Here is an 11,648-nt window from a genome sequence, read left to right as displayed (position 1 = left end):
TGAGGGGTTGGGGAAAAGGGGAGGGGACCCTATGCTGCTGATAGAAATGTCAACTGGAACAGCCATTATAAAAAAGTGTGGAGTTTCTCATAAAATTAAAAATAGAACTTCCACAAAATAGAAACTACTGAAGACATTGACAAATTTCTAGAGACATATGCTCCTCCCAAACTGAACCAGGAGGACATACACAATTTAAACAGATCAATATCAAGCAATGAAATAGAAGAAGTCATTAAAAACCTACCATCCAAGAAAAGCTCAGGACCAGATGGATTCTCAGCCAAGTTCTACAAGACCTTCAAAGAAGAACTCATTCCAATACTTCTCAAAGTATTCCAGGAAATAGAAAAAGAGGGTACCCTACCAAACTCATTCTATGAAGCTAATATCATCCTCATACCCAAACCAGGTAAAGACACATCAAGGAAAGAAAATTTTAGACCAACATCCTTGATGAATATAGATGCAAAGATCCTTAACAAAATATTGGCAAACCGTATCCAAAAACATATTAAGAAAATCGTGCACCACGATCAAGTGGGGTTCATCCCTGGAATTCAAGGATGGTTTAACATCCGTAAATCAATAAACATAATCCATCATGTCAATAGACTTAAGGATAAGAATCATATGGTTATATCAATTGACACAGAAAAAGTGTTTGACAAAATACAACACCCCTTCATGCTCAAAACACTAGAAAAAATAGGGATAGTAGGAACATACCTGAACATTGTAAAGGCTATCTTTGCTAAGCCCATGGCCAACAATATTCTTAATGGAGAAAAACTGAAACCATTCCCTTTAAAAAAAGGAACAAGATAAGTATGTCCTCTTTCACCACTTCTATTCAACATTGTCCTCGAGCAATTAGGCAGACTAAAGAAATTAAAGGGATACGAATAAGAAAAGAGGAACTTAAGCTGTCACTATTTGCTGATGACATTATTATATATTTAGAGAATCAAAAAAACTCCTGCAGAAAACTTCTAGACCTCATCAATGAATTCAGCAAAATAGCAGTCTATAAAATCAACACGTATAAATCTAAAGCATTTTTATATGCAAGCAACAAAACAGCTGAAAGGGAAGTGAGGAAAACAACTCCGTTTGCAATAACCTCAAAAAAATAAAATAAAATACTTGGGAATCAGTCTAACCAAAGAGGTAAAAGATCTCTACAATGAAAACTACAAAACATTGAAGAAGGAAATTGAGGAAGATCTTAGAAGATGGAAAGATCTCCCATGTTCTTGGATAGGCAGAATTAATATTGTCAAAATGCCCATACTACCAAAAGTGCCATACAGGTTCAATGCAATTTCAATTAAAATCCCAATGATGTACCTTACAGAAATAGAGCAAGCAATCATGAAATTCATCTGGAAGAATAAGAAACCCAGAATAGCTAAAGCAATCATTAGCAAGAAGAATGAAACAGGGGGTATCGCAATACCAACTTCAACTATACTACAAAGCAATAGTAACAAAAACGGCATGGTATTGGCACCAAAATAGACAGGTAGATCAATGGTACAGAATAGAGGACACAAACACAAACACAAATAAATACAATTTTCTCATACTACACAAAGGAGCCAAAAATATGCAATGGAGGAAAGATAGCCTTTTCAATAAATGGTGCAGGGAAAAATGGAAATCCATATGCAACAGAATGAAACTAAACCCCTATCTCTCACCCTGCACAAAAATAAACTCACAATGGATCAAGGACCTTGAAATCAGACCAGAGACCCTGCAGCTTATAGAAGAAAAAGTAGGTCCAAATCTTCAACTTGTTGGCTTAGGACCAGACTTCCTCAACAGGACTCCCATAGCACAAGAAATAAAAGCAAGAATCAATAACTGGGACAGATTCAAACTAAATAGCTTTCTCTCAGCAAAGGAAACTATCAGCAATGCGAAGAGAGAGCCTACCGAGTGGGAGAATATCTTTGGCACTCATACTTCAGATAGAGCACTAATTTCCAGAATATATAAAGAACTCAAAAAACTCTACACCAAGAATACAAATAACCCAATCAACAAATGGGCTAAGAATATGAACAAATGCTTCACAGAAGAAAATCTACAAGCAATCAACAAACATATAAAAAAATGTTCCCCATCTTTAGTAATAAGAGAAATGCAAATCAAAACTACACTAAGATTTCATCTCACCCCAATTAGAAAGGCGATTATCAAGAATACAAGCAACAATAGGTATTGGAGAGGATGTGAGGAAAAAGGTACACTCATACATTGCTGGTGGGGCTGCAAATTAGTGCAGCCACTCTGGAAAGCAGTGTGGAGATTCCTTAGAAAACTTGGAATGGACCCACCATTTGACCCAGCTATCCCACTGCTCGGCCTATACCCAAAGGACTTAAAATCAGCATAGTACAGAGATGCAGCCACATCAATGTTCATAGCTGCTCAATTCACAATAGCCAGACTTTGGAACCAACCTAGATGTCCTTCAATTGATCAATGGATAAAGAAACTGTAGTATATGTATACAATGGAATATTACTCAGCTATAAAGAATAATAAAATTACGGCATTTGCTGGCAAATGGATGAAATTGGAGAATATCATTCTAAGTGAGATAAGCCAATCTCAAAACATGAAAGGACGAATGATCTCACTGATAAGTAGATGATGACATATAATGGGGGGTGGGGGGCAAGAATGGAGGAAGGAGGGATTGTATAGAGGGAAAAGGGGTGGGAGGGGTGGGGGGGAAGGAAAAAATAATAGAATAAATCGAACATCATTACCCTATGTAAATGTATGATTATGCAAATGATATGCTGTTACTCCATGTACAAACAGAAACAACATGTATCCCATTTGTTTACAATAAAAATAAATTAAAAAAAAAAGAACTTCCATATGACTAAGCAATCCCTCTATTGGGTGTATGACCAAGGAAATAAAATTAGCAGCTAGTAGAGATATTACACACACTACTGTGGTCACTGCAGCTTTGTTCACTATTAGCCACAGAATGAAAACTACCTAACTGTCCACCAACAGGTGAATGGATGGGAAAATTGTGTCATATTCATACATACAAAAAACATTATTCTTAAAAAAAGAAAATCTTGCCGTTTTCAATAATGAGGATGGAAATCGAGGATACTATGCTAAATGAAATAAGGTGGGAAAATGTTGTACTATTGCAAATGTAGAATGTAAAAAAGTCAAATAAATTGAAACAGTAGAAAAGTGGTTGCTAGGGGTGGGGAGGAGGAAATGGGGGAAAGTTGTTAAAGGATACAAATTTGCAACACACACATAAAATGAGGTAAAATGAAAGCTGATAGACACATAGTGTTATGGGGTGCAACTTGAGGACAGACCAATCACCACTGAGAAGTCCAAATTTGAGAATCTTTATTAAGCCAGCCGCTAACTGTCTCACACAATGCCCCAAAAATGGCCATTGGGAGAACACAATAGCCAACCACAGGGTTGTGGGGGTTCTTATATCAAAAATCACATCAGTCATAAGTGTCTGTTGCTATGATTCGAAATTACAAACTAATATCATGAGATCATCAACAGAGGGGGAAGTGGGTCAGAATGACCCTTACCTAGGTACAAACCAAAGAATGGTTACTAACATCCACACAATCACTGTTCACATGGTACATTGTTTAGGAGCAATAGGGATCAAAAGAGAGCAATTTTTCTTTACATAGGAATTGTCATTCTGTATTGTTAAACATGTCACACTAAGTAACTGATGATGGGTACAGAGGCGGGGTGTTCCCATGGGAGAAGCTTATTTCCTATATAACATGGAGTCTCAGAGCAAAATGGAGTCTGTTTAGTCATTTCTCTTAGAGTCTGGCCTAAAACATTCTCATGGAGCCAGATCTGTCAGCCCATCAAAATAGTTTGTTATAATTATTTCACTTTACATGTGGAAATGCATTTTAAATCTTAAATAAATGCAATAAAACCAATTTAAAAATTGTAAAGCAAATAAAACAAAAAGAAATCACAATGGAAATTATAACTAACTTAAATTAGGGGATGATGAAAATTCAACATTATTTTTAGAATACAGCCAAAGCTATGTTTTAAAAAAATTTCTAGCTTTAAAAATACTTGTTACAAAAGAAGAACATAAAAATCCATGAAGCATCCAAACCCAAGAAATTAGAAAAACAGTAGCAAAAAACATAAACAAAATAGCAAGAAAGCAATGAAAAAGAAAATCATAAATTAAAGAAAAAAACTATAAAATCCCAAGTTTTTTAAGAGACTAATAAAATGGACAAAAGGGACAAATAAATGCAGGGACACAATTACAGATCCTACTGATGTTAGTGATATAATCAGGATGTCCTGTGTAGTTGTAGGCCAGTAAATTTGAAAATGATGCAATGTAGACAAATTACTTGGTGTCCACAAAACACACCCATAAAAATCCAGGAAGAGGGAGGAGGGGAAGATGTGGACTAGAGGAAGGTGCCGGCCCAGGGGTTTCTTATCACCAGACCCAGGAAGCAGGAAGAAGGCTGCCAGCAAGGTGGTAAGTGGGGGAGCTCACTGACACTTAACACCGAACTGTATGAAAGGAAATCACAGACGTCGGAAACGCGAACAGAAGAAAAATACATTAGAGAAGTGCCAGCCTGGGGGCCAGTCGGGGAGGGGCAGCACAAAGAAAAAAGATGACTTGGCCAGTAGCTAAAGACATTTTTAAAATAAGAAGGATGGACCTGGTAGACACAGAGTCAGTAGGGGAAGCGAATCCATATAAGCAAAGCCAAAATTAACTCCCACAGGAGGGGCAGCCTTCTGGGGCATGGAAAATGGCTGCTGGGCTCCCAGGGAAAGCTGCCCGGGATGCACACAGCCCTGGGGCAAGCATGCTCTCTCCCTTCCAGGGAAGGCGGCAGCCCTTTACACTCATGCTACCAAAGAAAGAAGCCACTCCCTGCATCCCTGTGACAAAGAAAGCACACGCTTGGGCGGCCCCTGCCAGGAGATTGGGAACCTTCAGCTGACCAAAGAAATTCCTGAAGGCATCGGAACCAGAGAGACTGAAAGAGGCACAAAGAAAAGTGTGCCTGGGCCGTTCAAGCTCTGCATCCCAAGGGAGAAATCTCCCATTGTGGCTGGTGCTTGGGCAGCTGCACAGGAGCCTCTGAACTCTAGGACACATACCAGGTATTTCATATTCATAGTGGTGAAGGCGAAACCTAAGAGGTTTTGTCCCTAAGCCCTAAAAGTGGCTTTTACCAGAGACCCTAGAGATGCAGACATCCTGCAGAGACCGGCAACCGCCCTTCAGTAGGGAGTGTAGAGCAAATCGCACACACCCGCCCTTAGTGTTCCAAAGTTCAACCTGGACTAAGCCCCGAGGACTGGACTCTCCACTTTAGAACTCTGCAACACCCCTGTGATAGAAACACACAATTTGTCTGCACCCAAACTGCGCTACTCCACTGAATACTGAGAGACTGAGCGCTATCACCTACTCAAGCAGCTTTGCCTCAGCCTCCAAGGCCGGCAGCTGAAAGAGAAGCACAAAGGTCACAATCCCCAATCCTTGACCCAAAGAGTCACAAAGTCAAAGACAAATACCAAGAATGAACACCCACCCCTGCCAACAGTTTTGACCACCACAGCTGAAAGAAGTCCTTTATTTCTCAACAAGATGTTTTACTTCAGTTTTTTCTTTCCTCTTTTATTTTTTATTTTGTTCGTACTCTCATCTTAATCTATTCTTTTTATTATTTTTTTATTTTAACTATTTCTTAAATTTTTTCAAACATCATTTCACCATAATGTATTATTTTTTTGTTTTTCATACTTTGCATGTACGATTTATGTGTGGGGGGGTGGGTAGGTGTGTGTACGTGGGTGTGTAGGTACTCATTACACAGATAGGTTTGAGAAAATATATGCATACTCATATAATTTTACTTTCACGTTAATTGCTTCCTTATGCACCTGTTTGTTATTTAGCCTTGATTTGTCTTAGGTGGGGCTCAATTATTTGTGTGTTCAAGCTGTTTTGATCCTACAGTTGCTGGTTTGTCAATACCTTGGTTCTCGTCCCTCTTATCTCCCCTTCATAGCTCCTCTCCCCTACTAACAGACAAATTTTCCTGTTCCCACACCTTCTCTTTCTTCATTTTATTACTTTGTGTAAATGTTTTATTCTTCTTCTTTACAGTTGACATCTGTTACCTACCATCTGCCTTTCCTTTGATCACTATTCTAAATATTTCAAACTTTCTGTCACCTTCTCACTCTGTTTTCTCTTTGCTTAAGAAATTGAGATCCCACTAAATAATAGAATTATATGGTTTATGTAATTCATATCCCATTCATGTTGTGGTTACTAATATAGTGGATGACATACTAGACACCTGATGTTGAATGCCAGAAAAATTCCCAAATCCCACAGCTTTGTATTACTGGTACTTATGTTAAATGCAGACCTCACCATTTCTTATAGGTAGCAATTAGTGTTACTGAAGTCAAAGTAGATACTGGACATTTATCTCAAAATTATGCCTATGAGACTGACGTTAAAGCCACTCCTGTCTCCCCATCCCTCTAAGAGGGGCTGGAAAGTGATTGGGACTCTTCAAGAGAGATTGCACTGCTGAGAAACACAACTCTGTCAAGCAATAGTGAATCTTGCCCCACACATGATCGAACCCCACCTGAGCCTAAATAATACTTCAATTCACAGAATTGGGGAGACCAAAATCCCAATCCAAAAACCAGGTCCCAAGAAGAAACAACCAGAGGGACACTTCAGGTCCTACCCCTTGACATCTATTCATACATCAAAAATAAAGAGAAATCCTAGAATGAAAAAGTCTTACACACATAAGAACACGCATATAAAAGAGGAAGGGGAATCCATCTCAATTTATGTGCAATTCCTAGAACCTCTGAAAATGAACAAACCCCCCCTTAGGATTTTGAATAAGATTCCACAGATATGGAAGAGGATAACATTTCAGAGAAAGATTATTAAAAGTTGATTATCAAAATGATCAATAAACTAAAAGAATATCTGAGGAAAGCATTAAGAGAGCAAATATAGGAGATGAAAGATCATTTCAATACACAAATAGAAATATTGAAAAGAAACAAATCACAACTCCTGGAAATAAAAGACATAATAAATCAAATTAAATATTCACTCAAAAGCATCAACAGATTAAACTGTGTAGAAAACAGAATTTCAACTCTTGAAGACAGGACCTCAGGACTTGAAGACAGAAAACATGAATTTGAATACAAAACAAAAATAACCCAGAATAGCCAAAGCAATCCTTAGTAGGAAGAGTTAAGCAGGAGGTATCACAATACCAGACATTGAACTATACTATAGAGCAATAGTAACAAAAACAGCATGGTATTGACATCAAAATAGACAAGTAGACCAATTTTACAGAATAGAGGACACAGAGACAACCCCACATAAAAACAGTCACCTCATACCAGACGAAGGAGCCAAAAACATACAATGGAGAAAAGATAGCCTCTTCAACAAATGGTGCTGGGAAAACTGGAAATCCACATGCAGCAAAATGAAATTAACCCCTATCTCTCACCGTGCACCAAACTCAACTCAAAATGGATCAAGGACCTAGGAATTAGACCAGAGACACTGCACCAAATAGAAGGGAGAAATCTTCATTATGTCGACTTAGGACCAGACTTCCTTAACAAGACCCCATAGCTCAAGAAATCAAAGCAAGAATCAATAAATGGGATGGATTAAAACTAGAAAGCTTTTTCTCAGCAAAGGAAACAATCAATAATGTGAAGAGAGAGCCTACAGAATGGGAGAACATCTTTACCACAAGCACTTCAGATACAGTACTAATCTCCAGAATTTATAAAGAACTCAAAAACTTAACATCAAAAATATGAATAACTCAATCAATAAATGGACTAAGGAACTGAACAGATACTTCACAGAAGAAGATATACAATCGATCAACAAATAAATGAAAGAAATCCAACATCTCTAACAATTAGAGAAATGCAAATCAAAACTACCCTGAGATTTCATCTCACTCTAATTAGAATGACTATTATCAAGAATACAAGCAACAGCTGGTGTTGGTGAGGATGTGGGGAAAAAGGTACAACTCATACATTGCTGATGGGATTGCAAATTGTTGCAGCCACTATGGAAAGCAGTATGGAGATTCCTCAGAAAACTTGGAATGGAACCACCATTTGACCCAGCTACCCCACTCCTTGGTCTATACTGGAAGGACTTAAAATCAGCATACTACAGTGACACAGCCACATCAATGTTCATAGTTGTTCAATTCACAATAGCTAAACTATGTAACCAAACTAGGTACCCTTCAACAGATGAATGGATAAAGAAACTGTGGAATATATACACAATGGAATATTACTCAGCCTTAAAGAAGAATGAAATTATGACATTTGCTGGTAAATGAATGGAACTGGAGAATATCATGCTAACCAAAATAAGCCAATCCCAAAAAACCAAAGTCCAAATGTTTTCTCTGATAAGTGGATGCTGATACATAATGGGGAGGGGGAATAGGGAAGGGAAGAATAGAGGAACGTTGGATTGTATAGAGGGAAATGAGGGGAAGGGAGGGATCAGGGGGAAGGAAAGATAGTGGAATGAGACAAATATCATTACCCTATGTACTTGTATGATTACACAAATGGTGTGACTCTACATCGTGTATAACCAGAGAAATGAAAAGTTGTGCTCCATTTGTGTACAATGAATTTTAAAAAATAATAATAGAACATGATCAACATGTACAGAAATTCTGGGACAACATCAAGAGACCAAACCTAAGAATAATTGGAATAGAAGAGAACTTAGAGATATGAGTTCAAGACATTAAGAACATTTTTAATGAGATAATCACAGGAAACTTTCCCCATATCAGAAAGAAGACAGACATCCACATACAGGAGACATACATGATCCCAAATAGACTGATTAGAAGAAAAATTCTTCAAGACATATCATTATCAAAATGCCTGACCCAGAAAATAAGGAAAGAATATGTAAAGCTACAAGAAAGAAATATTAGGTCAAATTTGGGGGAAACCAATAAGGCTAACTTCTAACTTCTCAATTCAGACACTAAAAGCAAGGAGGACCTGAAATGAGATATTTAATTCTTTAAAAGAAAACAATTGCCAACCAATATTGCTATATCCTGTAAAGCTCTCTTTCATATTCAATTTGAAAATAAAAACTTTTGATGACAAGGATAAACTAAAAGAATTCATGACAACCAAGCCAGCACTATAAAGAATACTCAAATATAAACTGTACACAGAGAAATCCAAAAACAAATACCAAAACTCCCAAATAAATGAAGATCAGTGAAGATCAATCATCTAAATCAGAATTAAGACAAAATTAAACATAACAAAAAATCAAAATGGCAGGAAACCACACAATGCCTATAATAACATTGAATTTAAATAGTCTCAATTCCCCAAGTAAAAGACATAGATTAGCAGAATAAGTCAAAAAACAAATCAAAACAAATCTTGGCTGACTGCAAGAGACTCATCTCATAGGCAAAGACACTCACAGGCTAAAGGAAAAAGGATGGAAAAACTATTCCACACAAATGGAGTCTGTAAACAAGCCGGATTAGCTAATCTCATATTTTACAAAATTGATTTCAAGCAAAAATTAATCAAGAGACAAAGAAGGCCATTATATCTTAGTAACAGGAGCAATCTAACAAGAAGATGTAGCAACAGTAAATACATATGCACAAATGTCAGTGCATCCAAATACATTAAAAAGATACTCCTTGACATTAAATCCCAGATAGAACCTAATACAATAACACTGGGTGACTTCAACACACTGCTATCACAAATATACAGGTCATCAAAGCATAAAATCAATAAAGATATATACAACTCAATGATTCTACGAATTAAATTAACCTAATAGGTATCTACAGTACGTTTCACCCCAAAACAGCTGAATTTACTTTCTTCTCAGCAGCCCATGGAACCTTTTCAAAATAGAACATATTCTAGGTCACAAATAAGTCTAGAAAATTCCCCCAAAATCAATATAATTCCGTTCTATTCAATAATAATGGAATGAAACTAGAAAATCAAATAGCAAGGATAACAGAAACCACATAGATGCATGGATATTAAATAATATTCTTTTAAGTGAAATGGATCATAGAAGAAATGAGAGAAGGAATCAAGAAATTCTTAGGAACAAATAAAAACAAACTGATTTTTAAAAAAAACTGCATGATACTGGCATCAAAGTGGACATGAAAACCAGTGGACTAGAAGACACAGAAACAAATGCATATACTTATAACCATGTGACCCTTGACAGAGGTGCCAAAAATATACGTCGGAGAAAAGACAGCCTTTCTAACAAATGGTGCAGGGGAGAATGGAAATCCGTATGTAGAAGAATGCAGTGAGATCAGTATCTGTCATCCTGCAAAAATATCAAATGAAGTTGGATCAAAGACTTAGGAATTAAACCAGAAACCTTGCAACTGCTAGAAAAAAAAAAACTTAGAGTGAACACTCCATAATATGGGTGCAGGCACCAACTTCCTCACAAAAGCCCTAAAGCTCAAGAAATAAAACTAAGAATCAATACACGAGATGCCATCAAACTAAAACACTTCTTCACAGCAAAGGAAATGATGAAAAGAGTAAAGAGAGACCATATGAAATGGCAAAAAAAAAAAAAAAATCTTTGCCAGCTACTCCTTTGGCAGGAGATTAATATCCAGAATATATAAAGAACTCAAAAAACTCAATGCAAAAATAAATAAATAAATAATCCAATCAATAAGTGAGCAAAAGAACCAAACAGAAATTTCTCAAAAGGAGAAATACAAAAGACCAGTAAGTTTATTTAAAAAGTTCAATATCTCTAGCAATAGGGGAAATGTAAATCAAAGTTACAATGAGATTTCATCTCATATCAGTGAGAAAGGCAATTTTTGATATGAATAACAATAATTGCTGGTAAGGATGGAAGGAAAAGGTATATTGTTGGTGGGACTGAAAATTAGTATCACTGCTTTGGAAAGCAGTGTGGAGATTCCTCAAAAAATTAGGAATGAGTGACTGGGTGTCATGTCACATACCCATAATACCAGTGACTCAGGAGGCTGAGGCAGGAGGATTAGAAGTTCAAGGCCAGCCTCAGCAACTTAGTGAGGCCCTGAGCAACTTAGCAAGACCCTGTCTCAAAATTTAACATACAGAAAACCTAGGAATGGAACTTCCATATGATACAGTTACCCCAGCCCTCAGTATTTATCCAAAAGAACTAAAAATCAGCATACTATAGTAATATAACCCACTGCAATATTTATATCAGCATAATTCACAATAGCCAAATTATGGAATCAACCCAGGTTCCCATTAGCAGATGAATGGATCAAGAAAATATCATATATATGCACAGAGAAATTTTACTCATTCACAAATAAGAATGAAATTATGGCATTTGATGGTAAATGGATGGGCATGGAGAAAATCATGCCAACTTAAATAAGTCAGACTTAGAAAAACAAGGGTCAAATGTTTTTTTCTCATATGTGAAGGCTAAAGCAAAATAAGAGAAGGAGGGGTCAGAT

This window comes from Sciurus carolinensis, chromosome 8 (genome assembly GCF_902686445.1).
Source record: "Sciurus carolinensis chromosome 8, mSciCar1.2, whole genome shotgun sequence".
Classification (NCBI taxonomy): domain Eukaryota; kingdom Metazoa; phylum Chordata; class Mammalia; order Rodentia; family Sciuridae; genus Sciurus; species Sciurus carolinensis.
The sequence above is the reverse complement of the archived record's forward strand: the minus strand, read 5'-3'. Positions refer to the sequence as shown.